Source organism: Haliaeetus albicilla, chromosome 18 (assembly GCF_947461875.1).
Source record: "Haliaeetus albicilla chromosome 18, bHalAlb1.1, whole genome shotgun sequence".
Lineage (NCBI taxonomy): Eukaryota > Metazoa > Chordata > Aves > Accipitriformes > Accipitridae > Haliaeetus > Haliaeetus albicilla.
Genome location: NC_091500.1, coordinates 10,453,599 through 10,459,575, shown reverse-complemented (window position 1 = coordinate 10,459,575; position 5,977 = coordinate 10,453,599).

The following is a 5,977-nucleotide window of genomic DNA, read 5'->3' as shown; positions in this document are numbered from 1 at the left end:
TCTGCCCATGGGAACAAGGTGGACCACAGCAGATTAACACCCTGCCGGAGTGACACAGAGCATGTACGGAGCCCCACCACACTGCGCGTGGAAGATGTGCCCATCACTGCGACGGCGGCAGAGTCGGAGCTGCTTTATCCACTGAAAACCATTTCCGTGCGAATTGTATGGAATTATTTATCGTATTCCCTCCGGAGCTGGGGATTGTTTGCTTAACTCCCCATGCTGACTGCAGAGGACAATTCACACCATAAGCAGCAGCCGCCAAACTTCGCAGGGCTGCGATGCCGCTGCAAAAATGGAAGCAGGGCCCTGCTTTAAAATGGTTCGAAACAGCTACATTGCTCGAGCCGCGTGGTGCCACGGGGAGAAGCACAAAAGGGAAAGCAGTCTTTTATCACAAATCACCCTTTCTCTTCGAGTCCTGTAGGGAGGGGACGGGTCACGGGCCGGAGCACGGCCTCGACTGCTGGGGATGAAAAGGCATTTCTGTTCAGCGAGTGTTCATTGATCTGTGTGAAAAGAGTTGGTGGAGACCAAGCCGCCCGCCCCCTCCCAAGGCTCGTCATTTCGGGGCTGTGTGGGTGGATGCTCTGAGCACATCTGCTCGTGGGAAGCCTGTTTGTGGCCAGAGGGCTCCGCCTTCCTCCAGCAGTGGAAACACAAGTTTTTCTTTAAAAAAAAAAAAAAAAAAAGGTCAGGGGCTGCTTTGGCTTGCAGGAAACGATTCTGTCTCTCCATTACAGAAGCAAGACCAGGTCCTTGGTGATTCGGAGGTGGGAGACGGATGGGCTGGCGGTTGAGGGGGTGGCCTTGTTCTGCGGAGAGCAGCAGCCAGGCTGTGGCTGTGCTGGGTGGCCCCGCCGCATGGGCGCTTCTGCATCAGAGGTGTCGCGGCACCCGCACTTGCCGTTACCAGCCCCAGCCTCCCAGGACACGAAAAATACCACATGTTGTCACAGACAGCTCTGCTGCTGGTGTAGTTGGTTTATTTGCTTGTAGCCCTTCGTGTTCGACGCCCTGCCCTCTGCTCTGGGCTCCAAGATCCGGCAGCTGGGAGTTGCTCCGGCCACTGGTAAGGTTGGGATGTCCACGCTGAACCCACAATCCCCATAGGAGTCTTGCATCTTTGAGTCTGTAAAAACTGCTCTTCTCTCTCCCCATGCACTTCTGGGATTAAGCTGCACCAGTGCAATTTATATTTAGAAATCCAAATAAGAGAGCCTGTGGCGCACACAGTCGCTGTGGCAGTGTGGGAACAGTGGAAATAAAATGTCCCAGTTGTTTCCAGACCTTTCCCTTGGATTTGCTCTTACGTTTTCTGCATTGCTTTGATCTCTGATCTATAAGGCTCTGTTTGTCTCAGAAGCTGCAGTCCAGTTTCAAGTTATGCAAAGAAACGTGCAGCTGGTCTGAACATTTCAAACAAATTTCTCCAGCTGAACTCCTGGCTTTCAAGTGTCCCAGGGCACTGAGCAGTTAATTAATTTCCAAATCCTTTGTGTAACATCTCTAACTCTTCACCTCAGCACTCTTCCTCATTCTGGGACAAAACCTGGATTTTCTCCTTGCTTCTGGAACTGTTATTCAACCAGGCATTTGATATTTCAACGGCTGTGATCTGCAAAGCTTTGCAGTGCATATTATTTCAGATGGTTCGTAGGAAACCAATTTTAGCTGTGACAAAATGTTCTGAACTTGCTACCACATTTTTATTGCTCTTTGGCTCTGGATTGATTTTCTCTTATTAGCTGGAGCTGACTGTGGCTTTTTTTATCAGACAATCCTGGAAAGCAGCAAATCAGTCTGGAGCTCAGCTGCACAAAGCAAAGTTGCTTTGCTTATTGATGCATGCTTTTAGATCACTTAAAGTGTAACAAGAGTCAGCAATTTAGCTGAATTGGTTTGGGTTTCAGCTTTGATTGAAATTCACGGTTTAGAACATTAGCAGAATTAATTTGCTGGAGATTCTTATCTTTCCCAGTTAATTTGAATGAAGTGAGGTATGTAAATGTATGTACTTTGCAAGCTGTTATCTTTACCATTTCAAAACAAGATTGATTCAGGCAAAAAGCTTTAAAATCCAAGCAGAGGATGATTACTGGAGGTCTTGACTGGGGAAGAGGGTTATGATTTTGCCTGGAGTTTGTAGGGACTGCTTGATACAGTGTTTTTTGCAGAGCAGAGGAGGGAGATGAAGGCAATTTTGACAGCAGTGAATGTCATTTAAAGGCAGAGAGAGCAAAGATGCCTGGCTGTGGGAGGCAGATAATCCTGGCTAATATTTTTAATGGAAACTCGTTAGGTGGGAAATGGCATCTGAGGAACCTGTGGGAGACAAAATGCAGCTGAGAGACAAAGCTGAAGAAATCCGGGAGTTCAGACAGGGCCTTGAGGAGGCTATGGAGGGGATATTAGGCAGCTGAATATTTTGAAGTGTATGTTGAATTAGACGATTAATCCACAGGAAGAAAAATGACCCAGGGAAGCCTGCGATCATGGGGGCAGGTGAAGCAGCTGAACCAGACTTGAAGCATGCACTGACTGAGCCAGAGAAGGGAAGGGAGAAACTGCGGGAGGAGAAGGCAGCAGGAAAGCAGCGAGCTCTACACGGAGGGAGGTGGAGAAGCAGAGGCAGCCGTGGAATGTAGTTGGGAACGAGATACCCCATCATGGAGGCAGAGCTGAAATACCTTTACCCTCGCCCTGATGCTCCCAGAGCTCTACTCTCCTGCTGGACCTTGGTTTCGTGCTAATAGGAATGCAAGTGTTTGGGTCGAGGCAAGCAACAAACTGACAAGTCAGATGTGAACTTGATAGCCAGGAAAGGAGTAAAGCCCGTGGGAGAGGCCTGAGTTTTGCTCGCAGAGCTGCCTGAGCAGCCAGCACTGGGGGAGTCTCCAGATGACCCTCTGGGGAAGAGGGACCACCAGACACCACATCATCAGGCTGCAGCATCTGGTGACCATCCTTAAATTCATACAAACATGGCGTGCTGTTGTAAAGAGTATATGGGCTGAGGGGTGATGGCCCGTATAGAACAGTATTTTGCACTGCTAACTTTTGCCAGAATAACCTCATAAAATCACAGAATGGGTTGGGTTGGAAGGGACCTTTAAAGATCATCTCGTCCAACCCCCCTTCCATGGGCAGGAACATCTTTCACTAGACCAGGTTGCTCAGAGCACCGTCCAACCTGACCTTGAACGTTTCCAGGGATGGGGCATCCACAGCTTCTCTGGGCAACCTGTTCCAGTGCCTCACCACTCTCACTGTCAAAAATTTCTTCCTTATGTCCAATCTAGATCTACCCTCTTTCAGTTTAAAAACCCTGCCCCTTGTCCTGTCACTACAGGCCCTGGTAAGGAGTGTCTCCATCTCTCTCCTTACCCCTTTCCTCTCCCATACAGATCCCTGTGGTTTGGGTTGGGGTTTTTTTTACCCCCAGCAGGAAATGTGATGGTTGTTTATTGCTACACACAGATTTATTTTTAGTGTTGCAGTATACATATTCACTTCTTGGGCTGAAAATGATGACATGACACAGTTTGCTTTTACAGTGGAGGCTCATGCTAGCATGATTAATTTTCAGCACTGAATAGTCCTGCACTCAAGGCAGGTGCTCATATTTTTGAGATGCTTTGTCCATCTTTTAGTGTTTGCTAGTGTTTCCTTGCTCAGCATTTATGCCTGAGAAGAGAGCTTTCCTACAATACAAAGTCCCTGAAAAATTCTCCAGCAAGAATGAGATAAGCGTCTAAATACGCCCTCTTTCAAATACAGTTTCAAATCTTCCCTGCTTGGAAAGGGGGGATCTCTGTAAATAAGTAAGGCATGGCAGTGATCCCACTAGGGAAAGGGCTACGGCGAGCGTCATTGGGAAAAGCTTTGCTTTCTCATGCACGTGGATCTGTGCCGCTGTCACCAGTATTTGTCCTCCAGCGACGCCTGGGCTTGCTAGGCAGTCCACCAGCAGATGCAGCGAGATGGTGAGCTCTGCTCTACGGAAGAGATGGTGAAGAAGAGCCGCAGACAGCAGCCGGGCAGAGTACAGACCCCGGCTTCCAATGCCTTGGCAGTGCCTGTCCACCAGCTGATGCTGCATCTCCACTAGCTGCTGGGCTCCAGCACTGGTCGTCATTGCCTGGCCATCAGCACTAACTTCCCTCTCATCTGGTAAGATTTAAGGATGAAAGCAGGCTTGCCTCCCTCAGCTCACCCTTAAAAGGAAAGGAAACATTGCTGAGCAGCTTTAGTGGCCTTCGGGGTCTTCCCTTAGGAAAAACAAAGAGAGCTTTGCCACCAATTCCCCGAAACAGGCTGCAACATCAATGCCTTTAAGGGCTGCAAAATATGAAAGATAATAAAACTGTCAAAGAAAGCTTTAAAGTCCAATGTGTGGGAGTAACACAAAGGGCACCGAGCAAGACAAATAAATACATTGCTGCAAAGACTTTTTTGTTGTACCACAAATTACATAGAATGCTGTGGGCATGGGGAGAAGCCTTATGGTTTTGCCTTTGGTGGTGGTTTTCCGCTGCAGGTGAGAAGAATGTCACATCAATTGTCATCTGGATCTTGTTTCCTCAAAGCATTTAAAAAGTCTTCCAAGTTACATTTCCAATTTATTCTGCTGAACACCTCCAAAACCACACCAGAATAAGTGAATCAACAGCAGCACTTCATGTTTAGAAGCTCTAAGGATTACAGAACACTTTGCAGTATAAGCAAATCCTCCATTTCTGAACATTAAAATTAGTCTTTTTATCCAAAGTTGGGCACAAGAGAAAATCAGACTAATTTTTAAAGCACTGAGCACTCAACAGCTCTGACTTCTGAAAGAGCCATAGGCTGTTGAATACATTTGAAGATGAAGCCATTTATTGCAGCACTTGCATTTTAACTTAGAAGACTAATGCTAAGCACTCATTTCCAAAAAGCTTGCCATAAATGATTTGCCAAGAACACAAAACATCATATGATAGATGTAAACTAGGAGAAAGCCAGGGGATGTGATTTCTGATTTTGTTGCCAACCATAGTGTGTCCCAGCTCACTCCATATTTATTGTGAGTCTTAAAAGTTCCACCACTGGTACTGTGCCACCAGGCATGAATCCCAAGTCTTTTGGAAACCCTGAGAATGTACACTAGTGACACCACCTCCAGAAGGATGGTAAAGAGGTTCTGTATTGAAAATTTGTGTGGAATAGTTGATTTCTTGACTGTGCAGCCAGGCAGAAAAGTAGGGAGAAAAATTAGCTGAAACCAAACCCAATGTGTTCTACAGCTTTGTAGGCATTTCTTTCTGGATTGAAATCCCTTTTGAAAAATAGTGTTTGATTTCAGCCAAACCAGCCAACTTAGGCCTGCTATGAAATGTCCCATTTTTGGTATCTGTGGGAAAAAGAAAGAGCAGTGTAGGAGCATAGATGTAGAAAGTGGGGCTCCATTTGTCCCTTTTTACAGTGCAGTTTAGGTTTTTCAGGGTTCTCCCAAGGTAGAGGCAATCCAAATTGAAAATGCCTTTCTTCTCTTTGACAGTGTGTGAACCTGTGTTCAGGAAAAGGCTGTAACTTGGGGATTTGTTGGGCATTGCGGGGTCGGGGGAGGGGACTACAACAGTCCGTGCTGCTGAAGCTGCCCAGGTAAATCCCTTGGGAGGCACCGACCCCGGTGTCCCAGGAGCCCCAGGTCCCAGCTCTCCCCTCACACCATGCCCAGGGGGAGGCATGAGCTGCCGTCTCTTCCCAACAACCAACCCGAACATTCTGAAATGGGACCCCAGCAGCTGGTTAGGGCTGTACTGTGCAAATCCACGTGCATCATCTCTAGAGGACAGAATTACTGCTGTGTACGCTTAAGCTCCAAAAATCTCATTTGCCTGCCATGTTTCTGCTTTACAATGCTGCCGTGTAGGAATTAAACTTAAAATGAAAGTGATATCCCCATGCAAAAGAAGAAAATGGTGGAAGTTAT